Source organism: Leptodactylus fuscus, chromosome 5, assembly GCF_031893055.1.
Source record: "Leptodactylus fuscus isolate aLepFus1 chromosome 5, aLepFus1.hap2, whole genome shotgun sequence".
Lineage (NCBI taxonomy): Eukaryota > Metazoa > Chordata > Amphibia > Anura > Leptodactylidae > Leptodactylus > Leptodactylus fuscus.
This window is the reverse complement of record NC_134269.1, coordinates 11,870,950-11,898,764: the sequence shown is the minus strand read 5'-3', so window position 1 is coordinate 11,898,764 and position 27,815 is coordinate 11,870,950. Positions and strand designations below refer to the sequence as shown.

The following is a 27,815-nucleotide window of genomic DNA, read 5'->3' as shown; positions in this document are numbered from 1 at the left end:
AAATCATCAGCTATTTGCTCAGGATCAATTCAGCCTGGAGAACTATGTAGAAGAGTAACCACCGGGACTACAATCTCTGGCACCTCCATAGGACAGAACTATATTGATATTGGTTTCCTTAGGACTTACCATTGTTACTAAATAAGATAAGATAAGATAATCCTTTAATAGTCCCACAGTGGGGAAATTTCAGTATGTTTCAGCTGGATAGTAATACAGATACAGGATAATACACAGTAATACTGTATATTACAGAAGTAGTAGACACACATATGCTGAGAAAGATATACTAGGAGTCCTAAGGAACAGAGCAGCTAAGGAACAGAGAAGAAAGAAGGAGGACATTCATAATCATTAGTTCTCTGTGCGGAGTGTCTTCGCTTGGATTGATGTAGATTATACAGCCTGGTCGTGGTTGGAAGGAAGGACCTGCGATAGCTCCTTCTCACACTTGGGGTGAAGCAGACGGTCACTTACAGTGCTGCCAAGTCCCATCAGGGTCCCATACATGGAGTGGGATTTGTTCTCCCGCATGGAGGTCACCACGGACAGTATCCTTCTGTCACCCACCACCTGTACTGGGTCCAAGGGGCTCCCCAGGACAGAGCTGGCCCTCCTGATCAGCCTGTCAAGTCTATTTCTGTCCCTGGTTGATATACTGCTCCCCCAGCAGGCTACACTGAAAAAGATGGCTGAAGCAACCACAGAGTTGAAGAAGGCCCTAAGAAGTGTCCCCTGGACTCCGAAGGCCCTCAGCCTCCTGAGCAGGTAGAGTCTGCTGTGGCCCTTTCTGTGCAGCGCCTCCAGGTGATCAGCCCAGTCTAGTTTATTATTGAGGAGCCGCCCAGATACTTATAGGTCCTGACTATCTCTTTTTTTTTTTCTTTTTTTTTCTTATGGTAGAGTTGGAAGGGACCTCAAGGGCCATCGGGTCCAACCCCCTGCGAGTGCAGGTTTTCCTAAATCATCCCAGCTATATGTTTATCCAGATTCCGCTTGAAGATTTCCATTGATGGAGCGCCCACCACCTCCCGTGGCAGCCTATTCCACTTTCTCACTCCCCTCACTGTCAGAAAGTTTTTCCTAATGTCTAATCTGTATCTCTTTCCCTTTAGTTTCATCCCATTGCTTCTTGTACTTCCTTGTGCTAATGAGAATAGGGGAGATCCCTCTGCACTGTGACTACCTTTCAGATATTTGTAGACTGCTATTAAATCTCCCCTCAGCCTTCTCTTCTGCAAACTAAACAATCCCAGTTCTTTTAGCCGCTCCTCATAGGACATGGTTTGCAGACCTTCCACCATTTTGGTTGCTCTTCTCTGGACTTGCTCCAATATATCGATGTCTTTCTTGAATTGAGGCGCCCAGAACTGTACACAGTATTCCAGGTGTGGTCTGACCAGGGAAGAGTACAGCGGAATAATGACCTCTCTTCATCTAGATTCAATGCTTGTCTTAATACATCCCAGAATTTTATTCGCCTTTTTTGCAGCAGCACCGCACTGTTGGCTCATGTTGAATTTGTAATCTACTATTATGCCCAAGTCCTTTTCCCCTATGCTATCACTTAGTTCTATTCCTCCCATACTATATATGTTTTTTACATTTCTGTTACCCAGATGTAGAACTTTGCATTTGTCCCTGTTAAATACCATTTTGTTGGCCTCAGCCCATTGTTCCAGTGTGTCTAAGTCCTTTTGGATACACTCTCTCTCCTCTCTAGTGTTGGCTATTCCTCCTATCTTCGTATCATCTGCAAATTTTATGAGTTCCCCAATAATTCCATCGTCCAGATCATTTATAAAGATATTAAAAAGTACTGGGCCCAGAACAGAGCCCTGCGGCACCCCGCTTTTGACTTTCTTCCAGTTCGATGTGTAGCCATTTAGTATTACTCGTTGTGCCCGATCATTAAGCCAGTTGTGAATCCACCGAACTGATTTTTTGTCAAAGCCATACTTAATCATTTTTTCAATAAGAAGGTTATGTGATACTTTATCAAATGCCTTACTGAAGTCAAGATATACTATGTCCACGGCATTCCCTTGGTCCAACCATTCAGTGATTTTGTTGTAGAAGGAAATCAGGTTAGTCTGACAAGATTTATTGGTCCTAAAGCCGTGCTGGCTCTGGTTAATTAATGCCTTCCCATCCAAGTACCGAAGTAAATGTTCCTTGACAATTTGCTCAAAGATTTTTCCTGCTATCGAGGTCAGACTTACCGGCCTGTAATTTCCTGGATCGTCCCTTTTCCCCTTTTTGTAGATGGGGACAACATTTGCCCTTTTCCAATCTAAAGGGACCACTCCTGTTTCCCATGACTTACCGAAGATTATAGCAAGGGGTTCTGTTATTTCCTCTGCTATCTCTTTCAGGACTCTAGGGTGTAAATCATCTGGTCCTGGGGACTTGGTTTCCTGTAACTTGGCTAAGTGCTCTCTTACCAGACCTTTGCTTATAATCAGCTTGGAGTCCTCCTTCCCCTCATCTCCATCACCATTAATGTCGATATTTCCATTAGTTTCTTGGGAGAAGATGGATACAAAATATGAATTTAGTAGCTCCACCTGCTGTTCCACCATGTTAACTGTTTCTCCTTTGTCATTCTTCAGGACTCCAATGGTCTCCTTCACTTTTCTTTTGCTTTTAACATATCCCCAAAATCCTTTTACCTTACTCTTTGCCTCTTTTGCAAGCTTCAATTCGTGTTCAGCCTTAGCTCCTTTGATGCATGTCTTGCAGAGTCTGCAGACTGCTGTGTACTCTTCCTTAGGTATAGTTCCCATCTTCCACTTTTTGTATGTTTCCTTTTTCCTTTTTAGCAGGTTATATAATTTTTTGGTCATCCATCCTGATATTTTTAGGTGCTTCCCATTTTTCTTCCTTCTAGGTATTGTTAGTTCCTGTGCTTTAATGATTTCCCTACGGAAGATTTCCCACCCTTCATGTGCATTTTTGTGCTTAAGAATTTTGCACCATGGAATTCTGCTAACCCTTGCCTTCAGGCTCTTGAAGTCTGCCCTGCTAAAGTCGAGCCTTGAAGTCTGTGTCTTCTCAGGTCTTCTTCTTCTTGCAACCCCAAACTCAAGTATAGCATGATCGCTGAATCCCAGTGTCCCTGCTACCCGTAGTCCCTTAACCATGTGCTCTTTGTTGGTTAGGACTAGGTCCAAAATGGATGTTCCTCTCGTGTTTTCTTCTACTAGCTGGGCAATGAAGTTGTCTGCTAGAGAGGATAAAAATTTGATGGAGCCTTTACTCTTGGCTGTATGGGTTTCCCAATGAATGTCAGGGTAATTGAAGTCTCCCATGATCACTATTTCATGTTTCTTTGAGAGCGTGGTCATTTGCTGTGAAAAAATCTCATCCATGTCTTCTGTCTGTCCTGGTGGTCTGTAATAAACGCCTAGTATGATGTCCTTATCATTGTTTTTCCCTTGAATTACTACCCAAATAATTTCCAGTACATTATCATTCTGTAAAACTGTAATTTCTGTGGAGATGTGTTCTTTTTTAACATACAATGCAACTCCACCCCCTCTTTTATTAGTTCTATTCTTTTGGAATAAGTTGTATCCTTCCATCTGTATGTTCCAATCATGCATGTCGTTCCACCAGGTTTCTGTGATGCCGATGACGTCATAGTTTTCCTTGTGTATCATCAGCTCTAGTTCTCCTTGTTTGTTTCCCATGCTTTGTGCGTTTGTGTAAAAACATTTCAGATTGTGCTCTGCTGCATCCTTTTTCGTAATTTCCTTCTGAGTATCCTGTCTTGGGTCCTCTTTACCACATCTAGTAACCTTGTTTAGTATGTCTTTTAGCTGCATGTTCTTGTCTTTCTTTTTTCTTCCCATCCCCTCTTCTTCTAGTTTAAAGCCCTTCTGATGAGTGTGGCAAGTCTTCTGGCAAATATGTTTTTCCCAGGTTTTGTGAGATGTATCCCGTCTCTAGCAAGGAGTCCATCGTAGAGGTAATTCACGCCATGGTCCAAAAATCCAAATCCTTGCTCTCGGCACCACCGTCGAAGCCAGGTGTTTACCTCTAGTATTCTATTCCATCTCCTGATGCCATGACCATCAACTGGGAGGATTGATGAGAATACTACCTGCGCATCCAGTTCCTTCACGGTCTTCCCCAAATTTTCAAAGTCTTTATAGATAGTTGGTAAATCATTTTTTGCCGTGTCGTTTGTACCCACAAGTATGGAATGGGTAGTCGTCCTTGGAGCTGAGGAGGCTTGGTATCCTATCGGCCACATCCTTGATTTTTGCTCCTGGGAGGCAGCATACTTCTCGTGCGGTTAAGTCTGGCCTGCAGACAGCTGCCTCTGTGCCTCTTAGCAGTGAGTCACCCATAACCACTACTCTTCTTTTCTTCCTTGCAACACCATTTCTTGTTGCTCCTGATTGTCTCTGGGTGACGTTTGTTTCTTCTTTTGCTGATAGGTTATTTTTGTCATTTTCATCCGCCTGCATGAGAGTTTCATATCGGTTACTTAGCTGTGTGAGTGGTGATGGCCTTGTGATCCATTTGCATCTCTTGGTCACATGTGTCCAGTTTTCTGCCTCTGTAGGTTCTCTCAAGTATTCTTCCCTTACTGTATTCGGGGGACTTGCATCAGTCTCTGCGACTGTAGGCTCTTTAGCACTTTCATCCCCTACTGTGTTCTGGAGGCTTGCTTCAGCTTCATCAATGAAGACCTCACTTTCTTTGATGCTTCTCAACGTCACTATTCTTTCTTCCAACCTCTGCACTTTTTCTTCTAAAAGGGCCACTAGTTTACATTTCATACAGGTGAAGTTGGCTTTATGGTCCGGCAGATCTGTAAACATATAGCAAGTGTTGCAGCTCACCATGTGGGTTTTCTCCTCTTCCATGTTGCTCATTAAATTTGGATGAATGATCTTGTATATGTTTTTTTTTTTTTTTTTCCCTCGTCTGACGCCGTCTACGAAGTGTAGAACCGATGTCCTCTAACCAGCGAGACCCAGCAATTCCCAGCAATCGATGAGATTAAGGCGACTCTTCTCCTCTTCCCAGCATGCACCAGAAATATTCAAATGAGCTTCCAATCCCAGGTTTTACAATACATGTTCCTTGGATCTCCACCGGGGTTGGAGCACCTCTCCGTTTACTAAAGTCCACCACCATCTCCTTGGTCTTCCCAGCATTAATCCTGAGCTGGTTCTGCTGGCACCATTCAATAAAATCCCGGTTTAAGTCTCTGTATTCCCTATCGTCGCCATCAGTGATAAGGCCGACTATAGCAGAGTCATCGGAAGACTTCTGTAAGTAACAGCTGGAGGAGTTGTGTCTAAAGTCAGCAGTGTACAGTGTAAGACAACATTTTATATTAGAGAACATGTTATATATTGTCCCAGAAAGAAACTCGACGAAGAAAAGGATGACCCTGACGTGATTTGAACACGCAACCTTCTGATCTGGAGTCAGACGCGCTACTGTTGCGCCACGAGGTCAGCTGATGCCACAAGTCTTTCTTTTGTGAAATGATAATATTCAAAAAGTGAGTCCTGACCATTCTCCATGGAACCAATCTATGGTAAGTGGGAAGTACTCTAGAGATCTGTAGTAAAGAGAGAGGTTATGGTCATATCATGGTCAGGTGTGGAGAACTTCTTAGGTACATTCTCCTACAGGTTACATGGCCACTGGCCTCAGGTCTGGCCTCAGGCCGAGTGTAGGCTACAAGAACAATGAAACTTATTTCAGGATACCTTAGGGTGACGGCCTCAACATCAGCTACCAATCAGGTCTCCATCCAGATCTATGTCCACCAGGGCACCTACTTATATGGAGGACACTTTTTGATAGCTTCAAGTCTCCCCATAGAAGAGAAGAATGTAGGCCCAGCAGGGGGCGTCTCCACCATATGGAGAGTCAGACATGGAACAAAGATGAATCCTAGAAGTGCCTCCTCCTGTCTCCACAGGTGGTCATCACCATTCACTAAGGCAGGGGTAGGCAACCTTTTCTGTTCGGCGTGCCGATTTAAATTAAAAAATCAAAGATGAGGTCCTCGGAGTGCCGGGCAATAATTGTAAAGCTGACGACACCTACACTAAAGTCATATAGCACAAACCGCAACATAGGGGTGCTGTCATACTGCGCTCCCAGCCACATGCGCTTACCACTATTTGCCTGGATACACATGTTCTTTTCCTTTAGAAGCAATGTAAGTACATGCGTAACCCACAATTAGTGGTAATGTATGTGACTGGGAGCAGAGTAAGGTCATACCTGTAAAGAGCTGACACACAATGTACCTGTATGCTCCATCCAGTCCTCGGCTGTTAGTAACTTCAGTTTTCTGTAAGGGAGCGTTCACACTACCGTCGGTGTCCGACAGCTAGTGTCCGCTGCTAATGTCCGTTCAAAATCTTGTGCGGATATTAGAATCGGACACTAGCTGTGTCTGTGACATTTTGCATTGATTTAAATGGACATCGGGTGCGTTCGTTTACTGTCTGTGGGTGTCCTTAAGTGTCCGTTCTCAAAGATGTCCGACTTTCAAGTGGACAGCAAAACCCGACATGTCGGGTTTTTCTGTCCGCTTGAAAAGTCGGACATCTTTGGGAACGGACACTTAAGGACACCCACGAACAGTAAACGAACGCACCCGATGTCCATTTAAATGCCTTACGCCTCCTGCATACAAGTGGCACGGATGTGGTTTTCACTGACCTATACATTAGAAATGAATTGACAGGGCTGGAAATGCAGACAGATATAGGGTATGTATAGGACAGATATAGGGTATGTATAGGACAGATAGAGGGGATGTATAGGACAGATATAGGGTATGTATAGGACAGATATAGGGTATGTATAGGACAGATAGAGGGGATGTATAGGACAGATAGAGGGGATGTATAGGACAGATATAGGGGATGTATAGGACAGATATAGGGGATGTATAGGACAGATATAGGGTATGTATAGGACAGATATAGGGTATGTATAGGACAGATAGAGGGGATGTATAGGACAGATAGAGGGGATGTATAGGACAGATAGAGGGGATGTATAGGACAGATATAGGGGATGTATAGGACAGATAGAGGGGATGTATAGGACAGATAGAGGGGATGTATAGGACAGATAGAGGGGATGTATAGGACAGATAGAGGGGATGTATAGGACAGATAGAGGGGATGTATAGGACAGATATAGGAGATGTATAGGACAGATATAGGGGATGTATAGGACAGATATAGGGGATGTATAGGACAGATATAGGGGATGTATATGACAGATATAGGGTATGTATAGGACAGATAAAGGGGATGTATAGGACAGATAGAGGGGATGTATAGGACAGATAGAGGGGATGTATAGGACAGATAGAGGGGATGTATAGGACAGATAGAGGGGATGTATAGGACAGATAGAGGGGATGTATAGGACAGATAGAGGGGATGTATAGGACAGATATAGGGGATGTATAGGACAGATAGAGGGGATGTATAGGACAGATAGAGGGGATGTATAGGACAGATATAGGGGATGTATAGGACAGATAGAGGGGATGTATAGGACAGATAGAGGGGATGTATAGGACAGATATAGGGTATGTATAGGACAGATATAGGGTATGTATAGGACAGATAGAGGGTATGTATAGGACAGATAGAGGGGATGTATAGGACAGATAGAGGGGATGTATAGGACAGATAGAGGGGATGTATAGGACAGATATAGGGGATGTATAGGACAGATATAGGGGATGTATAGGACAGATATAGGGTATGTATAGGACAGATAAAGGGGATGTATAGGACAGATAGAGGGGATGTATAGGACAGATAGAGGGGATGTATATGACAGATATAGGGGATGTATAGGACAGATATAGGGGATGTATAGGACAGATAGAGGGGATGTATAGGACAGATATAGGAGATGTATAGGACAGATATAGGGGATGTATAGGACAGATATAGGGGATGTATAGGACAGATATAGGGGATGTATATGACAGATATAGGGTATGTATAGGACAGATAGAGGGGATGTATAGGACAGATAGAGGGGATGTATAGGACAGATAGAGGGGATGTATAGGACAGATAGAGGGGATGTATAGGACAGATAGAGGGGATGTATAGGACAGATAGAGGGGATGTATAGGACAGATAGAGGGGATGTATAGGACAGATAGAGGGGATGTATAGGACAGATAGAGGGGATGTATAGGACAGATAGAGGGGATGTATAGGACAGATAGAGGGGATGTATAGGACAGATATAGGGGATGTATAGGACACATATAGGGGATGTATAGGGGATGTATAGGACAGATATAGGGGATGTATAGGACAGATAGAGGGGATGTATAGGACAGATATAGGGGATGTATAGGACAGATAGAGGAGATGTATAGGACAGATATAGGGGATGTATAGGACAGATATAGGGGATGTATAGGACAGATATAGGGGATGTATATGACAGATATAGGGTATGTATAGGACAGATAAAGGGGATGTATAGGACAGATAGAGGGGATGTATAGGACAGATAGAGGGGATGTATAGGACAGATATAGGGGATGTATAGGACAGATAGAGGGGATGTATACGACAGATAGAGGGGATGCATAGGACAGACAGAGGGGATGCATAGGACAGATATAGGGGATGTATAGGACAGATATAAGGTATGTATAGGACAGATAGAGGGGATGTATAGGACAGATAGAGGGGATGTATAGGACAGATAGAGGGGATGTATAGGACAGATAGAGGGGATGTATAGGACAGATAGAGGGGATGTATAGGACAGATAGAGGGGATGTATATGACAGATATAGGAGATGTATAGGACAGATATAGGAGATGTATAGGACAGATATAGGGGATGTATAGGACAGATATAGGGGATGTATAGGACAGATATAGGGATGTATATGACAGATATAGGGTATGTATAGGACAGATAAAGGGGATGTATAGGACAGATAGAGGGGATGTATAGGACAGATAGAGGGGATGTATAGGACAGATATAGGGGATGTATATGACAGATATAGGGTATGTATAGGACAGATAAAGGGGATGTATAGGACAGATAGAGGGGATGTATAGGACAGATATAGGGGATGTATAGGACAGATATAGGGGATGTATAGGACAGATATAGGGGATGTATAGGACAGATATAGGGGATGTATAGGACAGATATAGGGGATGTATATGACAGATATAGGGTATGTATAGGACAGATAAAGGGGATGTATAGGACAGATAGAGGGGATGTATAGGACAGATAGAGGGGATGTATAGGACAGATAGAGGGGATGTATAGGACAGATAGAGGGGATGTATAGGACAGATAGAGGGGATGTATAGGACAGATAGAGGGGATGTATAGGACAGATAGAGGGGATGTATAGGACAGATAGAGGGGATGTATAGGACAGATAGAGGGGATGTATAGGACAGATAGAGGGGATGTATAGGACAGATAGAGGGGATGTATAGGACAGATAGAGGGGATGTATAGGACAGATAGAGGGGATGTATAGGACAGATATAGGGGATGTATAGGACACATATAGGGGATGTATAGGGGATGTATAGGACAGATATAGGGGATGTATAGGACAGATAGAGGGGATGTATAGGACAGATATAGGGGATGTATAGGACAGATAGAGGAGATGTATAGGACAGATATAGGGGATGTATAGGACAGATATAGGGGATGTATAGGACAGATATAGGGGATGTATATGACAGATATAGGGTATGTATAGGACAGATAAAGGGGATGTATAGGACAGATAGAGGGGATGTATAGGACAGATAGAGGGGATGTATAGGACAGATATAGGGGATGTATAGGACAGATAGAGGGGATGTATAGGACAGATAGAGGGGATGTATAGGACAGATATAGGGGATGTATAGGACAGATAGAGGGGATGTATAGGACAGATAGAGGGGATGTATAGGACAGATAGAGGGGATGTATAGGACAGATAGAGGGGATGTATAGGACAGATAGAGGGGATGTATAGGACAGATAGAGGGGATGTATAGGACAGATATAGGGGATGTATAGGACAGATAGAGGGGATGTATAGGACAGATAGAGGGGATGTATAGGACAGATAGAGGGGATGTATAGGACAGATAGAGGGTATGTATAGGACAGATAGAGGGATGTATAGGACAGATAGAGGGGATGTATAGGACAGATAGAGGGGATGTATAGGACAGATAGAGGGGATGTATAGGACAGATAGGGGATGTAGGACAGATAGAGGGGATGTATAGGACAGATAGAGGGGATGTATAGGACAGATAGAGGGGATGTATAGGACAGATAGAGGGGATGTATAGGACAGATAGAGGGGATGTATAGGACAGATATAGGGGATGTATAGGACAGATATAGGGGATGTATAGGACAGATATAGGGTATGTATAGGACAGATATAGGGTATGTATAGGACAGATAGAGGGGATGTATAGGACAGATAGAGGGGATGTATAGGACAGATAGAGGGGATGTATAGGACAGATATAGGGGATGTATAGGACAGATAGAGGGGATGTATAGGACAGATAGAGGGGATGTATAGGACAGATAGAGGGGATGTATAGGACAGATAGAGGGGATGTATAGGACAGATAGAGGGGATGTATAGGACAGATATAGGAGATGTATAGGACAGATATAGGGGATGTATAGGACAGATATAGGGGATGTATAGGACAGATATAGGGGATGTATATGACAGATATAGGGTATGTATAGGACAGATAAAGGGGATGTATAGGACAGATAGAGGGGATGTATAGGACAGATAGAGGGGATGTATAGGACAGATAGAGGGGATGTATAGGACAGATAGAGGGGATGTATAGGACAGATAGAGGGGATGTATAGGACAGATAGAGGGGATGTATAGGACAGATATAGGGGATGTATAGGACAGATAGAGGGGATGTATAGGACAGATAGAGGGGATGTATAGGACAGATAGAGGGGATGTATAGGACAGATAGAGGGGATGTATAGGACAGATAGAGGGGATGTATAGGACAGATATAGGGTATGTATAGGACAGATATAGGGTATGTATAGGACAGATAGAGGGTATGTATAGGACAGATAGAGGGGATGTATAGGACAGATAGAGGGGATGTATAGGACAGATAGAGGGGATGTATAGGACAGATATAGGGGATGTATAGGACAGATATAGGGGATGTATAGGACAGATATAGGGTATGTATAGGACAGATAAAGGGGATGTATAGGACAGATAGAGGGGATGTATAGGACAGATAGAGGGGATGTATATGACAGATATAGGGGATGTATAGGACAGATATAGGGGATGTATAGGACAGATAGAGGGGATGTATAGGACAGATATAGGAGATGTATAGGACAGATATAGGGGATGTATAGGACAGATATAGGGGATGTATAGGACAGATATAGGGGATGTATATGACAGATATAGGGTATGTATAGGACAGATAAAGGGGATGTATAGGACAGATAGAGGGGATGTATAGGACAGATAGAGGGGATGTATAGGACAGATAGAGGGGATGTATAGGACAGATAGAGGGGATGTATAGGACAGATAGAGGGGATGTATAGGACAGATAGAGGGGATGTATAGGACAGATAGAGGGGATGTATAGGACAGATAGAGGGGATGTATAGGACAGATAGAGGGGATGTATAGGACAGATAGAGGGGATGTATAGGACAGATATAGGGGATGTATAGGACACATATAGGGTGATGTATAGGACAGATATAGGGGATGTATAGGACACATATAGGGGATGTATAGGGATGTATAGGACAGATATAGGGTGATGTATAGGACAGATAGAGGGGATGTATAGGACAGATATAGGGGTGTATAGGACAGATATAGGGGATGTATAGGACAGATATAGGGGATGTATAGGACAGATATAGGGGATGTATATGACAGATATAGGGTATGTATAGGACAGATAAAGGGGATGTATAGGACAGATAGAGGGGATGTATAGGACAGATAGAGGGGATGTATAGGACAGATATAGGGGATGTATAGGACAGATAGAGGGGATGTATACGACAGATAGAGGGGATGCATAGGACAGACAGAGGGGATGCATAGGACAGATATAGGGGATGTATAGGACAGATATAAGGTATGTATAGGACAGATAGAGGGGATGTATAGGACAGATAGAGGGGATGTATAGGACAGATAGAGGGGATGTATAGGACAGATAGAGGGGATGTATAGGACAGATAGAGGGGATGTATAGGACAGATAGAGGGGATGTATATGACAGATATAGGAGATGTATAGGACAGATATAGGAGATGTATAGGACAGATATAGGGGATGTATAGGACAGATATAGGGGATGTATAGGACAGATATAGGGGATGTATATGACAGATAAAGGGGATGTATAGGACAGATAGAGGGGATGTATAGGACAGATAGAGGGGATGTATAGGACAGATATAGGGGATGTATATGACAGATATAGGGTATGTATAGGACAGATAAAGGGGATGTATAGGACAGATAGAGGGGATGTATAGGACAGATATAGGGGATGTATAGGACAGATATAGGGGATGTATAGGACAGATATAGGGGATGTATAGGACAGATATAGGGGATGTATAGGACAGATATAGGGGATGTATATGACAGATATAGGGTATGTATAGGACAGATAAAGGGGATGTATAGGACAGATAGAGGGGATGTATAGGACAGATAGAGGGGATGTATAGGACAGATAGAGGGGATGTATAGGACAGATAGAGGGGATGTATAGGACAGATAGAGGGGATGTATAGGACAGATAGAGGGGATGTATAGGACAGATAGAGGGGATGTATAGGACAGATAGAGGGGATGTATAGGACAGATATAGGGGATGTATAGGACAGATAGAGGGGATGTATAGGACAGATAGAGGGGATGTATAGGACAGATAGAGGGGATGTATAGGACAGATAGAGGGGATGTATAGGACAGATATAGGGGATGTATAGGACACATATAGGGGATGTATAGGGGATGTATAGGACAGATATAGGGGATGTATAGGACAGATAGAGGGGATGTATAGGACAGATATAGGGGATGTATAGGACAGATAGAGGAGATGTATAGGACAGATATAGGGGATGTATAGGACAGATATAGGGGATGTATAGGACAGATATAGGGGATGTATATGACAGATATAGGGTATGTATAGGACAGATAAAGGGGATGTATAGGACAGATAGAGGGGATGTATAGGACAGATAGAGGGGATGTATAGGACAGATAGAGGGGATGTATACGACAGATAGAGGGGATGCATAGGACAGACAGAGGGGATGCATAGGACAGATATAGGGGATGTATAGGACAGATATAGGGTATGTATAGGACAGATAGAGGGGATGTATAGGACAGATAGAGGGGATGTATAGGACAGATAGAGGGGATGTATAGGACAGATAGAGGGGATGTATAGGACAGATATAGGGGATGTATAGGACAGATAGAGGGGATGTATAGGACAGATATAGGGGATGTATAGGACAGATATAGGGGATGTATAGCGGATGTATAGGACAGATATAGGGTATATATAGGACAGATATAGGGGATGTATAGGACAGATATAGGAGATGTATAGGACACATATAGGACCTGCTCCATAATTTTCAGCTCTTCAATTTGGCCCAGATACACAGCCACAAAAAGAATGGCTGTATATATGGGTCAATTGAAATATATAGGTCTGTACTTTTATCCACAGTTGTAGATAAAGAGTCTGGTCATGTGCATTGCAGGTTACAACTCAATGTGCCTCATATTAATAGCAGTTAACCCCATCATGTCCCTTACATTAACCCCCTGTGTGCTTTACATAAGGGACACTGATATGTGAGACATATGGAAGTAATAAGTGAATATCTTCATTATATAGGTCCTTTATTAGTACCCCCATATGTCTCACATATCAGTAACCCTTATGTGAGCCACACAGGGGTTAATATGAGGGACATGATGGGGTTAACTGTTATTAATGTGAGGCACATGGAGTTACTAAAACAAAAGTTATCACCCCAAATGCCTGACATTAATAAGAATAGTTAGTAACACACACGTACCTGGTGTTGTGTTTGCTTTCACTTTGCTTCCTCTCCTCCTCAGGGCTGCAGACGGCAGGAGCTCCTCCTCAGGTGTAGCAGCAGGTCCAGGGAGCCCTTATCCTGTGCAGTGAGAGGCTCACCTCTGATTGGTGGGCAGTGAGAGAAGGGGGCGTGTCCTACACCGCAGCTCTACCAGAGCACTGAAGGGGCGCTCTCTCTCTCAATTAGTGTATGAAAGTTGCAGGCTGGCTGCCGTGCCAGCAAAATATGCCTCGCGTGCCAGACTTGGCACGCGTGCCAGGGGTTGCCGACCCCTGCACTAAGGTGTAGATCAGGGGTAGGGAACGTACAGCTCTCCAGCTGTTGCAAAACTACAACTCCCAGCATGCATACTTGCTCTGCTGTTCTTGGAACTCCCATGGAAGACAACGGAGCATGCTGGGAGTTGTAGTTACACAGCAGCTGGAGAGCCGAAGGTTCCCTACCCTGGGTGTAGATGGTCAAACAAAGCTGTTCCAGGTATCTCCCCTCCTTGTGTTCCAGACACAAATAGATGAACAATAAGACCAAATTCACATGAAATCCAGTAAAACGTAGTAAAAATATCAACCCAAAGTTAATTCAGCATAAATCTTAGAAAACGCACCATCACATGGACTAATACCAGATTTGTAGAAAAGGGGTTTGTCTTCAAGCCAAAAACTCAAGGTTGCTCCTTCCATTTTCTCATCTGGTTCTTCACTGGCTCTACTATAGCATACCTCCCAACAGTCCAAATATACGGGTCCTGTCCCGGTCAGCAGGAGGTATGTCCTGGATTCAACCCATCTGTGTCTGGAGGACAGCTGGAGAAGGGCATTAAACTGGGGGCGGGACAATAATATTGCTCAGGTGGTGCACCAGGAGAGGGACTTTATTCTGTGGTGGCAATTGGTGGGGAACATTATAATGTGGGGGGCACATCATGTTAGGGTGACTGTAGGAGCATTATACTGTGTGGGGGCTCAAAGAGAACTGGATGGGAATGGGCGGAGTCAGTGTAGAATTGCCGGGGGCTAAATCTGTTCTTTAATAGAACCTGAGCAGAGGACCCCTTTATTAAGTGAGACTTCCCTAACAGAATCTGTGTAAATGGGTTTTCTTAAGTAGACAACAATTCTTCTATCACAGAGATATTTGTAGCCTTTGTATTTCTCATTATATTACTATTATATTGTGTATTCTATGATTCTCCTCTGTTACGTTACATAATAAAACTCTATTCTGAGTGTAACAGAAACGGATGAAATGACGAGAAACTGAAGAAATAAATCTTTGAAATAAAAATTAGTATAAAGGAAAAAAAAGTTCTAGATGCATTGGCCGGGAATCGAACCCGGGCCTCCCGCGTGGCAGGCGAGAATTCTACCACTGAACCACCAATGCTTCTCTGAGTCTTTGACAAAAGGTTCAGTTGACTTTTTTTAAAAGCTGCTCATGTAGGAAACGCGTTAGCCATGAAGACCACATGACGATTACTTACCTCTCCTTCCAGTGCCCCCCCTATCTTCTCAGCATGGTGGTGCTACTACCCCTCCCTTCCCTCTGCTAATCCCTGGTTCTTGACCCCTACACCCTTTCATCTCACCCCGCCTCTTATCGCTGTGTTCCTTTAGAATGTGTCCCGATTTCTTGTGCTTTTCCTGCATCGCTCCGCACTTTAGAACTTTCTAGGTCTTTAAGTGTTTTTATGTCTTTATATTTGTCCGATACTTTTGCATTACTGATGTATTACAATAGGTTAGTATCGGCGACGTTCCATTTAGTATCGGTGACGTTCCATTTGCGAAAACGGGGAAACAGAATGTCACCTGAAAATGTGCCCGATAGTCACATGACCATCCTGGTGATCTGGAGGGATATCCATTTTTTTTTCTTAAGAAAGTAAGTTAGAAGTTAGGCGGGGGAGGGTGTTTAGTGTAGGGTAAAGGTATCATCCCTGACATCACCTTTAATGTAATCTTAGACAGTTCATCAATGGGTCAACAAGCAAAAAATTAAAGAACATGGGAGGTAGCGTGGCCGAGCGGTCTAAGGCGCTGGATTTAGGCTCCAGTCTCTCTGGAGGCGTGGGTTCGAATCCCACCGCTGCCAACTCTTTGCACTTTCCTTCCTCGGTGTCACCGGTGACTTTTATAGTGTTCTCATTACATGTCCTGAAAAGAGATCTGGAACTTGTGAGTTTTTTTTATAGTTTGTCACTAACAAAATTAAAAAAACTTTATCAAACTCTTTGACCACTAACACTTCACCACAAGTATCAAAAGTGGCAAAAAATAAGTCCACGTGGCAACATTACCCTCGTGTTATTGTGTGTATGGTCAGATATAGTCGCTATCACAACATCAAATCAAACAAGCTTTATTGGCACCTCCGAGTGGATATTTGGCATTGCCAAAGCTAGTAGAGTGGGGGGAGGGGTTTGGGGTATAACAGTCTGTGGAGTCTCATCTTCCTCTTGGTTGTTGACAGCTGTATGAGGGGGTTGGGATGGGTGATTTCGGGTATAACAGTCTGTGGGGTCTTGTGGGTGGGGGTTTAATAGTCTATGGGGGGTTTGATAGTCCATGTGTCTCATCTTCCACTTAGTTGGTGACCGCTATATGGAGAGGTTGGGTGAGTGGTTTGGGGTATAACAGTTCGTGGAGTCTCATCTTCCTCTTGTTTGGTGACAGCTGGACACGTATTGGGCAGCGATCTCCACAGTGGCCTCTTCTTCTCCCAGTAGGATGTAGAGTTTCCTCTTCTCGTCTGCAGATATGAAGTCTGGGATGTGGGCAGAGAGTCTTTGGTAGTAGACGGCCCTCACAGCTGAGTATTTGGTGCAGTGTAGCAGGAAGTGGGTCTCGTCTTCTAGGGCCCTCTGGTCACAGTGCTGGCACAGTCTCTTCTCCCGTGGCTTGTACGTCTGCCTGTATCGCCCCGTCTCTATCTCTAGGTTGTGGGCGCTCAGTCTGTATCGGCTCAGGGTCTGTCTGTGCTTGGGGTGGCGTATTCTCTCCAGGTAGGTGGCCATGGTGTAGTCCCTTTGTAGGGATTGGTACACGGTGAGTTTCTTGGAGTTATTTATTTCATTTCTCCATTCTTCAATGTACCGCTCTCTGTTTGCCTCTGTGGTCGCCTTTATTTCGGCCTTGGTTATCATCTGTTGGTGTTTTTGGTTTGGTGGTTGGCTGTTGTTTGGTTGGTGAGTGTCTGCTTTGCTCAGGTGGCTTAGCCATGCTTGGTGGTGGTAGGAGTCGGGCTTGCTCCCCTGGATGTGTGCCTGGAAAGCTAGCGCCCTCTTCTGTATGGTGAGCCATAGGGGGAGTCTGCCTAGCTCTGCCCTGCAGGCCATGTTGGAGGTGTTGCGATGGACATGGAGCAGGTACTTGCAGAACTCCAGGTGGAAGTTCTCTGTTGGGCTGGAATTCCCACTTTGACTGGTCAGGGTAGGTGGCTGGGCCCCAAACCTCACTGCCATAGAGAAGGATCGGGGAGATGACAGCGTCAAATATCTTCAGCCAGACCCTCACCGGTGGTTTGAGGTGGTACAGTTGTCTTCTGATGGCGTAGAAGGTTCTGCAGGCTTTTGCTTTCAGGGTTTCTATTGCTGCTTTGAAGCTTCCTGATTGGCTGAGCTCCAGCCCCAGGTAGGTGTAGCTGTTGGTTTTCTCCAGTGTGGAGCCGTTCAGTGCGAATTGTGGGGTGGTGGAGGCTTTATTGTGGCCCTTCTTCTGAAATACCATGACTTTGGTCTTCTTCTGGTTGATGGGTAGAGCCCATGTGGTGCTGAATTTTTCCAGCACTGACAGGCTTTCTTGGAGGTCTTTCTCGGTGGGGGCCAGGAGTAGCAGGTCGTCGGCGTATAGCAGGAACTTCACCTCCCGGTCGTTCAGGGTGAGCCAGTGTAGCCAGTTCATTGATGTAGATGTTGAAGAGCGTTGGGCTCAGGCTACAGCCTTGTCTGACCCCTCGGGCCTGTTGGAAGTATGATGTCCTTTTCCCATTCACCTTCACACTGCACTGGTTTCCGGTGTAGGCGCTCTTGATGACGTCGTACGTTCTTTCTCCTATTCCACTCTCTAGGAGTTCCAGGAGTAGGCCTGGGTGCCATACTGAGTCGAACGCCTTCTTAAAGTCCACGAAGCAGGAGAATATCTTTCCTCTTCTGGTGTTGTGGACGTGGGTCTTGATGAGGCTGTGCAGGGTGTAGATATGGTCTGTGGTGCGGTGGTTTGGCATGAACTCTGCTTGGCTCTTGCTGAGGACCCCGTGTTGTGTGAAGAAGGTGAGGATTCTGTTATTGATGATGCTGTCACTATAAGACCTCAGTGAGAACACATACCCAGAAACAGGCAAAAAAAAAGGAGGTAAAGGGCCCCAGAAACAAAAGTAAAAAAGTTATAGGTCCCACCGAGATTTGAACTCGGATCGCTGGATTCAGAGTCCAGAGTGCTAACCATTACACCATGGAACCAACCTGGAGACCATTAGGTTTGGAAATCTCTAGTAAGGGGTAGGAGAGTGCAATGGATACAGCTACATGCAAATATTACCTTATATTGGATTGCAAATTCCTAAAAGTCAACAACAAAAATTTATTTTCACTACAAGGGTTTTGTATTCAGAAGACAGACCAGCAGGGGGCGGTATTACTCTATGGTTCCAAGCCCTGATCATACAAGGAGGAGACTGGAGTCAGTATTTTACATTTGGTCGAGGTCTGTGGTCGGCACATGGGGGGTTGTTGCTGCTATTCCTGTTTCTCATGCAGGTTCTTCAGGGCTGCTCGCTCTTTTTTTTAACAGCAAAATGGAGTTTTTGTCAGTATGTCCAACTTTGTGATCCCATTTTAATGCCCCAAGCCCGCACACAGTTCAAATCCCCCTTTTCTGGCTGTCACAACACCCCCTGCCCTGTACCTAAAGGTAAAAAGTATCTGGCCCGTACGGGGATCGAACCCGCGACCTTGGCGTTATTAGCACCACGCTCTAACCAACTGAGCTAACCGGCCATGTATTGGTCCCAAACTCACCAGCTGTTTGCTCAGGATCAATTCAGCCTGGAGAACTAGAAGAGGAACCACCGGGACTACAATCTCTGGCACCTCCATATGACGGAACTATAGTGATATTTGTTTCATTACCATTGTTACTAAATAAGACAACATTTTATATTAGAGAACATGAGACGCGAACGAAGAAAAGGATGACCCCGACGTGATTTGAACATGCAACCTTCTGATCTGGAGTCAGACGCGCTACCATTGCGCCACGAGGTCAGCTGATAACTTATGTTTTTCTTTTGTGAAATGCTAATATTCAAAAAGTGAGCCCTGACCATTCTCCATGGAACCAATCTATGGTAAGTGGGAAGTACTCTAGAGACCTGTAGTAAAGAGAGAGGTTATGGTCATATCATGGTCAGGTGTGGAGAACTTCTTAGGTACATTCTCCTACAGGTTACATGGACACTGGCCTCAGGCCGAGCATAGGCTACAAGAACAATGAAACTTATTTTAGGATACCTTAGGGTGACGGCCTCAACATCAGCTACCAATCAGATCTACATCCAGATCTATGTCCACCAGGACTTCTACTTATATGGAGGACACTTTATTAAGCTTCAAGTCTCCCCATAGAAGAGAAGAATGTAGGCCCAGCAGGGGGCGTCTCCACCATATGGTGAGTCCTAGAAGTGCCTCCTCCTGTCTCCACAGGTGGTCATCACCATTCACTAAGGTGTAGAATTGTAGATGGTCAAACAAAGCTGTTCCAGGTATCTCCCTCTGTGTTCCAGACTCAACTAGATGAACAATAAGACCAAATTCACATGAAATCCAGTAGAACGTAATAAGAATATCAGCCCAAAGATAATTCAGCATAAATCTTAGAAAACGCACCATCAAATGGACAAATACCAGATCTGTAGAAAAGGGTTTTGTCCTCAAGCCAAAAACTCTAAAGTTGCTCCTTCCCTTTTCTCATCTGGTTCTTCACTGGCTCTACTATAGCATACCTCCCAACAGTCCAAATATACGGGTCCTGTCCCGGTCAGCAGGAGGTATGTCCTGGATTCAACCCATCTGTGTCTGGAGGACAGCTGGAGAAGGACATTAAACTGGGGGCGGGACAATAATATTGCCCAGGTGGTGCACCAGGAGAGGGACTTTATTCTGTGGTGGCAATTGGTTGGGGAACATTATAATGTGGGGGGCACATCATGTTAGGGTGACTGTAGGAGCATTATACTGTGTGGGGGCTCAAAGAGAACTGGATGGGAATGGGCGGAGTCAGTGTAGGATTGGCGGGGGCTAAATCTGTTCTTTAATTTTGTGTATTATATGATTCTCCTCTGTTATGTTACATAATAAAACTCTATTCTGAGTGGAACAGAAACGGATGAAATGACAAGAAACTGAAGAACTAAATCTTTGAAATAAAAATGAGTACAAAGGAAAAAAAAATCCTTGATGCATTGGCCGGGAATCAAACCCGGGCCTCCCGCGTGGCAGGCGAGAATTCTACCACTGAACCACCAATGCTTTTCATAGTTTAACTTTAAAGGCTCAAGTGATTTTTTTAAAAGCTGCTCATGTAGGAAACGCGTTAGTATGAAGACCACATGACGATTACTTACCTCCCCTTCCAGTGCCCCCCCTATCTTCTCAGCATTGTGGTGCTACTACCCCTCCCTTCCCTCTGCTAATCCCTGGTTCTTGACCCCTACACCCTTTCATCTCACCCCGCCTCTTATAGCTGTGTTCCTTTAGAATGTGTCCCGATTTCTTGTGCTTTTCCTGCATCGCTCCGCACTTTAGAACTTTCTAGGTCTTTAAGTGTTTTTATGTCTTTATATTTGTCCGATACTTTTGCATTACTGATGTATTACAATAGGTTAGTATCGGCGACGTTCCATTTAGTATCGGTGACGTTCCATTTGCGAAAACGGGGAAACAGAATGTCACCTGAAAATGTGCCCGATAGTCACATGACCACCCTGGTGATCTGGAGGGATATCCATTTTTTTTTCTTAAGAAAGTAAGTTAGAAGTTAGGCGGGGGAGGGTGTTTAGTGTAGGGTAAAGGTATCATCCCTGACATCACCTTTAATGTAATCTTAGACAGTTCATCAATGGGTCAACAAGCAAAAAATTAAAAAAACATGGGAGGTAGCGTGGCCGAGCGGTCTAAGGCGCTGGATTTAGGCTCCAGTCTCTCTGGAGGCGTGGGTTCGAATCCCACCGCTGCCAACTCTTTGCACCTTCCTTCCTCGGTGTCACCGGTGACTTTTATAGTGTTCTCATTACATGTCCTGAAAAGAGATCTGGAACTTGTGAGTTTTTTTTATAGTTTGTCACTAACAAAATTAAAAAACTTTATCAAACTCTTTGACCACTAACACTTCACCACAAGTATCAAAAGTGGCAAAAAATAAGTCCACGTGGCAACATTACCCTCGTGTTATTGTGTGTATGGTCAGATATAGTCGGTATCACAAAATCAAATCAAATCAAACAAGCTTTATTGGCACCTCCGAGTGGATATTTGGTGTTGCCAAAGCTAGTAGAGTGGGGGGAGGGAGAATAGGGTGGGTGGTTTGGGGTATAACAGTCCGTGGGGTCTCATCTTCCTCTTGGTTGGTGACAGCTGAATGAGGTGGTGGGAGGTGGAATGAGTGATTTGGGGTATAACAGTCCGTGGGGTCTTTTGGCTGTTGGGTGGGGGATTTAATAGTCTATGGGGGGTTTGATAGTCCATGCGTCTCATCTTCCTCTTATTTGGTGACAGCTGGACACGTATTGGGCAGCGATCTCCACAGTGGCCTCTTCTTCTCCCAGTAGGATGTAGAGTTTCCTCTTCTCGTCTGCAGATATGAAGTCTGGGATGTGGGCAGAGAGTCTTTGGTAGTAGACGGCCCTCACAGCTGAGTATTTGGTGCAGTGTAGCAGGAAGTGGGTCTCGTCTTCTAGGGCCCTCTGGTCACAGTGCTGGCACAGTCTCTTCTCCCGTGGCTTGTACGTCTGCCTGTATCTCCCCGTCTCTATCTCTAGGTTGTGGGCGCTCAGTCTGTACCGGCTCAGGGTCTGTCTGTGCTTGGGGTGGCGTATTCTCTCCAGGTAGGTGGCCATGGTGTAGTCCCTTTGTAGGGATTGGTACACGGTGAGTTTCTTGGAGTTATTTATTTCGTTTCTCCATTCTTCAATGTACCGCTCTCTTTTTGCCTCTGTGGTCGCCTTTATTTCGGCCTTGGTTATCATCTGTTGGTGTTTTTGGTTTGGTGGTTGGCTGCTGTTTGGTTGGTGAGTGTCTGGTTTGCTCAGGTGGCTTAGCCAGGCTTGGTGGTGGTAGGAGTCGGGCTTGCTCACCTGGATGTGTGCCTGGAAAGCTAGCGTCCTCTTCTGTATGGTTAGCCATAGGGGGAGTCTGCCTAGCTCTGCCCTGCAGGCTATGTTGGTGGTGTTGCGATGGACATGGAGCAGGTATTTGCAGAACTCCAGGTGGAAGTTCTCTGTTGGGCTGGAATCCCACTTTGACTGGTCTGGGTAGGTGGCTGGGCCCCAAACCTCGCTGCCATAGAGAAGGATCGGGGAGATGACAGTGTCAAATATCTTCAGCCAGACTCTCACCGGTGGTTTGAGGTGGTACAGTTGTCTTCTGATGGCGTAGAAGGTTCTGCAGGCTTTTGCTTTCAGGGTTTCTATTGCTGCTTTGAAGCTTCCTGATTGGCTGAGCTCCAGCCCCAGGTAGGTGCAGCTGTTGGTTTTCTCCAGTGTGGAGCCGTTCAGTGCGAATTGTGGGGTGGAGGCTTTATTGTGGCCCTTCTTCTGAAATACCATGACTTTGGTCTTCTTCTGGTTGATGGGTAGAGCCCATGTGGTGCTGAATTTTTCCAGCACTGACAGGCTTTCTTGGAGGTCTTTCTCGGTGGGGGCCAGGAGTAGGAGGTCGTCGGCGTATAGCAGGAACTTCACCTTACGGTCGTTCAGGGTGAGCCAGTGTAGCCAGTTCATTGATGTAGATGTTGAAGAGCGTTGGGCTCAGGCTACAGCCTTGTCTGACCCCTCGGGCCTGTTGGAAGTATGCTGTCCTTTTCCCATTCACCTTCACACTGCACTGGTTTCCGGTGTAGGAGCTCTTGATGACGTTGTACGTTCTTCCTCCTATTCCACTCTCTAGGAGTTCCAGGAGTAGGCCTGGGTGCCATACTGAGTCGAACGCCTTCTTAAAGTCCACGAAGCAGGAGAATATCTTTCCTCTTCTGGTGTTGTGGACGTGCGTCTTGATGAGGCTGTGCAGGGTGTAGATATGGTCTGTGGTGCGGTGGTTTGGCATGAACTCTGCTTGGCTCTTGCTGAGGACCCCGTGTTGTGTGAGGAAGGTGAGGATTCTGTTATTGATGATGCTGTCACTATAAGACCTCAGTGAGAACACATACCCAGAAACAGGCAAAAAAAAGGAGGTAAAGGGCCCCAGAAACAAAAGTAAAAAACTTACAGGTCCCACCGAGATTTGAACTCGGATCGCTGGATTCAGAGTCCAGAGTGCTAACCATTACACCATGGAACCAACCTGGAGACCATTAGGTTTGGGTATCTCTAGTAAGGGGTAGGAGAGTGCAATGGATACAGCCACATGCAAATATTACCTTATATTGGATTGCAAATTCCTAAATGTCAACAACAAAAATTTATTTTCACTACAAGGGATTTGTATTCAGAAGACAGACCAGCAGGGGGCGGTATTACTCTATGGTTCCAAGCCCTGATCATACAAGGAGGAGACTGGAGTCAGTATTTTACATTTGGTCGAGGTCTGTGGTCGGCACATGGGGGGTTCTTGCTGCTATTCCTGTTTCTCATGCAGGTTCTTCAGGGCTGCTCGCTCTTTTTTTAACAGCAAAATGGAGTTTTTGTCAGTATGTCCAACTTTGTGATCACATTTTAATGCCCCAAGCCCGTACACAGTTCAAATCCCCCTTTTCTGGCTGTCACATGATATAACGCCCCTTGTCCTGTACCTAAAGGTAAAAAGTATCTGGCCCGTACGGGGATCGAACCCACGACCTTGGCGTTATTAGCACCACGCTCTAACCAACTGAGCTAACCGGCCATATATTGGTCCCAAACTCACCAGCTGTTTGCTCAGGATCAATTCAGCCTGGAGAACTAGAAGAGGAACCACCGGGACTACAATCTCTGGCACCTCCATATGACGGAACTATAGTGATATTTGTTTCATTACGACTTACCATTGTTACTAAATAAGACAACATTTTATATTAGAGAACGAGACTCGAACGAAGAAAAGGATGACCCCGACGTGATTTGAACACGCAACCTTCTGATCTGGAGTCAGACGCGCTACCGTTGCGCCACGAGGTCAGCTGATAGCATAAGTCATTCTTTTGTGAAATGTTAATATTCAAAAAGTGAGCCCTGACCATTCTCCATGGAACCAATCTATGGTAAGTGGGAAGTACTCTAGAGACCTGTAGTAAAGAGAGAGGTTATGGTCACATCATGGTCAGGTGTGGAGAACTTCTTAGGTACATTCTCCTACAGGTTACATGGACACTGGCCTCAGGTCCGGCCTCAGGTCCGGCCTCAGGCCGAGCGTAGCCTACAAGAACAATGAAACTTATTTCAGGATACCTTAGGGTGACGGCCTCAACATCAGCTACCAATCAGATCTACATCCAGATCTATGTCCACCAGGCCTCCTACTTATATGGAGGACACTTTTTGATAGCTTCAAGTCTCCCCTTAGAAGAGAAGAATGTAGGCCCAGCAGGGGGCGTCTCCACCATATGGTGAGTCCTAGAAGTGCCTCCTCCTGTCTCCACAGGGGGTCATCACCATTCACTAAGGTGTAGAATTGTAGATGGTCAAACAAAGCTGTTCCAGGTATCTCCCTCTGTGTTCCAGACTCAACTAGATGAACAATAAGACCAAATTCACATGAAATCCAGTAGAACGTAGTAAGAATATCAGCCGAAAGATAATTCAGCATAAATCTTAGAAAACGCACCATCACATTTCAAAATTTTAGTTCTTCAGTTTCTCGTCATTTCATCCATTTCTGTTACACTCAGAATACAGTTTTATTATGTAACATAATGGAGGAGAATCATATAATACACAATATTAAAGGACAGATTTAGCCCCCGCCAATTCTACACTGACTCTGCCCATTCCCATCCAGTTCTCTTTGTGCCCCCCACATTATAATGTTCCCCACCAATTGCCACCACAGAATAAAGTCCCTTTCCCGGTGCACCACCTGAGCAATATTATTGTCCCGCCCCCAGTTTAATGCCCTTCTCCAGCTCTCCTCAGGACACAGATGGGTTGAATCCACGACATACCTCCTACTGACCGGGACAGGACCCGTAAATTTGGACTGTTGGGAGGTATGCTATAGTAGAGCCAGTGAAGAACCAGATGAGAAAAGAGAAGGAGCAACCTTGAGTTTTTGACTTGAGGACAAAACCCTTTTCTACAAATCTGGTATTAGTCCATGTGATGGTGCGTTTTCTAAGATTTATGCTGAATTATCTTTGGGTTGATATTTTTACTACGTTTTACTGGATTTCATGTGAATTTGGTCTTATTGTTCATCTATTTGTGTCTGGAACACAAGGAGGGGAGATACCTGGAACAGTTTTGTTTGACCATCTACACCTTACACCATCTACACCTATGTAGGCACACTCTGCCTGATGTGGACGAGTGTCCCCTGACCCTCATCTACACCTTAGTGAATGGTGATGACCACCTGTGGAGACAGGAGGAGGCTCTTCTAGGATTTACCTTTGTTCCATGTCTGACTCTCCATATGGTGGAGACGCCCCCTGCTGGGCCTACATTCTTCTCTTCTAAGGGGAGACTTGAAGCTTAATAAAGTGTCCTCCATATAAATAGGTGCCCTGGTGGACATAGATCTGGATGGAGACCTGATTGGTAGCTGATGTTGAGGCCGTCACCCTAAGGTATCCTGAAATAAGATTCATTGTCCTTGTAGCCTACGCTCGGCCTGAGGCCAGACCTGAGGCCAGTGTCCATGTAACCTGTAGGAGAATGTACCTAAGAAGTTCTCCACACCTGACCATGATATGACCATAACCTCTCTCTTTACTACAGGTCTCTAGAGTACTTTCCACTTACCATAGATTGGTTCCATGGAGAATGGTCAGGACTCACTTTTTGAATATTAGCATTTCACAAAAGAAAGACTTGTGGCATCAGCTGACCTCGTGGTGCAACGGTAGCGCGTCTGACTCCAGATCAGAAGGTTGCATGTTCGAATCACGTCGGGGTCATCCTTTTCTTCGTTCTAGTCTCGTTCTCTAATATAAAATGTTGTCTTATTTAGTAACAATGGTAAGTCGTAATGAAACAAATATCACTATAGTTCCGTCATATGGAGGTGCCAGAGATTGTAGTCCCGGTGGTTCCTCTTCTAGTTGTCCAGGCTGAATTGATCCTGCGCAAACAGCTGGTGATTTTGGGACCAATACATGGCCGGTTAGCTCAGTTGGTTAGAGCGTGGTGCTAATAACGCCAAGGTCGCGGGTTCGATCCCCGTACGGGCCAGATACTTTTTACCTTTAGGTACAGGGCAGGGGGTGTTATATCATGTGACAGCCAGGAAAGGGGGATTTGAACTGTGTGCGGGCTTGGGGCATTAAAATGTGATCACAAAGTTGGACATACTGACAAAAACTCCATTTTGCTGTAAAAATAAAAGAGCGAGCAGCCCTGAAGAACCTGCATGAGAAACAGGAATAGCAGCAAGAACCCCCCATGTGCCGACCACAGACCTCGACCAAATGTAAAATACTGACTCCAGTCTCCTCCTTGTATGATCAGGGCTTGGAACCATAGAGTAATACCGCCCCCTGCTGGTCTGTCTTCTGAATACAAATCCCTTATAGTGAAAATACATTTTTGTTATTAATATTTTAGGAATTTGCAAGCCAATATAAGGTAATATTTGCATGTGGCTGTATCCATTGCACTCCCCTACCCCTTACTAGAGATATCCAAACCTAATGGTCTTCAGGTTGGTTCCATGGTGTAATGGTTAGCACTCTGGACTCTGAATCCAGCGATCCGAGTTCAAATCTCGGTGGGACCTGTAACTTTTTTACTTTTGTTCTCGGTGGGACCTGTAACTTTTTTACTTTTGTTCTCGGTGGGACCTGTAACTTTTTTACTTTTGTTTCTGGGGAACTTTACCTTTTTTTGCCTGTTTCTGGGTATGTGTTCTCACTGAGGTCTTATAGTGACAGCATCATCAATAACAGAATCCTCACCTTCCTCACACAACACGGGGTCCTCAGCAAGAGCCAAGCAGAGTTCATGCCAAACCACCGCACCACAGACCATATCTACACCCTGCACAGCCTCATCAAGACGCACGTCCACAACACCAGAAGAGGCAAGATATTCTCCTGCTTCGTGGACTTTAAGAAGGCGTTCGACTCAGTATGGCACCCAGGCCTACTCCTGGAACTCCTAGAGAGTGGAATAGGAGAAAGAACGTACGACGTCATCAAGAGCTCCTACACCGGAAACCAGTGCAGTGTGAAGGTGAATGGGAAAAGGACATCATACTTCCAACAGGCCCGAGGGGT

At 44.9% G+C, this 27,815-nt stretch overlaps 14 non-coding genes across 14 annotated transcripts; 5 read left to right on the top strand and 9 right to left on the bottom strand.

Moving 5' to 3' along the window:
* Positions 1–5,405: 5,405 nt before the first annotated feature.
* Positions 5,406–5,477, bottom strand: TRNAW-CCA (transfer RNA tryptophan (anticodon CCA)). Its single transcript has one exon. It is a non-coding gene; the product is annotated as a tRNA-Trp (tRNA).
* A 10,034-nt stretch (positions 5,478–15,511) lies between these two features.
* On the bottom strand, positions 15,512–15,582 carry TRNAG-GCC (transfer RNA glycine (anticodon GCC)). The gene has a single exon. It is a non-coding gene; the product is annotated as a tRNA-Gly (tRNA).
* A 626-nt stretch (positions 15,583–16,208) lies between these two features.
* TRNAL-UAG (transfer RNA leucine (anticodon UAG)) lies at positions 16,209–16,290 on the top strand. Its single transcript has one exon. It is a non-coding gene; the product is annotated as a tRNA-Leu (tRNA).
* Positions 16,291–18,583: 2,293 nt separating this feature from the next.
* On the bottom strand, positions 18,584–18,655 carry TRNAQ-CUG (transfer RNA glutamine (anticodon CUG)). Its single transcript has one exon. It is a non-coding gene; the product is annotated as a tRNA-Gln (tRNA).
* A 463-nt stretch (positions 18,656–19,118) lies between these two features.
* Positions 19,119–19,192, bottom strand: TRNAI-AAU (transfer RNA isoleucine (anticodon AAU)). Its single transcript has one exon. It is a non-coding gene; the product is annotated as a tRNA-Ile (tRNA).
* A 195-nt stretch (positions 19,193–19,387) lies between these two features.
* On the bottom strand, positions 19,388–19,459 carry TRNAW-CCA (transfer RNA tryptophan (anticodon CCA)). The gene has a single exon. It is a non-coding gene; the product is annotated as a tRNA-Trp (tRNA).
* Positions 19,460–20,651: 1,192 nt separating this feature from the next.
* On the bottom strand, positions 20,652–20,722 carry TRNAG-GCC (transfer RNA glycine (anticodon GCC)). Its single transcript has one exon. It is a non-coding gene; the product is annotated as a tRNA-Gly (tRNA).
* A 625-nt stretch (positions 20,723–21,347) lies between these two features.
* On the top strand, positions 21,348–21,429 carry TRNAL-UAG (transfer RNA leucine (anticodon UAG)). Its single transcript has one exon. It is a non-coding gene; the product is annotated as a tRNA-Leu (tRNA).
* A 2,245-nt stretch (positions 21,430–23,674) lies between these two features.
* TRNAQ-CUG (transfer RNA glutamine (anticodon CUG)) lies at positions 23,675–23,746 on the bottom strand. The gene has a single exon. It is a non-coding gene; the product is annotated as a tRNA-Gln (tRNA).
* A 469-nt stretch (positions 23,747–24,215) lies between these two features.
* TRNAI-AAU (transfer RNA isoleucine (anticodon AAU)) lies at positions 24,216–24,289 on the bottom strand. The gene has a single exon. It is a non-coding gene; the product is annotated as a tRNA-Ile (tRNA).
* A 200-nt stretch (positions 24,290–24,489) lies between these two features.
* TRNAW-CCA (transfer RNA tryptophan (anticodon CCA)) lies at positions 24,490–24,561 on the bottom strand. Its single transcript has one exon. It is a non-coding gene; the product is annotated as a tRNA-Trp (tRNA).
* A 1,865-nt stretch (positions 24,562–26,426) lies between these two features.
* Positions 26,427–26,498, top strand: TRNAW-CCA (transfer RNA tryptophan (anticodon CCA)). The gene has a single exon. It is a non-coding gene; the product is annotated as a tRNA-Trp (tRNA).
* A 200-nt stretch (positions 26,499–26,698) lies between these two features.
* Positions 26,699–26,772, top strand: TRNAI-AAU (transfer RNA isoleucine (anticodon AAU)). The gene has a single exon. It is a non-coding gene; the product is annotated as a tRNA-Ile (tRNA).
* A 472-nt stretch (positions 26,773–27,244) lies between these two features.
* On the top strand, positions 27,245–27,316 carry TRNAQ-CUG (transfer RNA glutamine (anticodon CUG)). Its single transcript has one exon. It is a non-coding gene; the product is annotated as a tRNA-Gln (tRNA).
* The last annotated feature ends 499 nt before the right edge of the window (positions 27,317–27,815 follow it).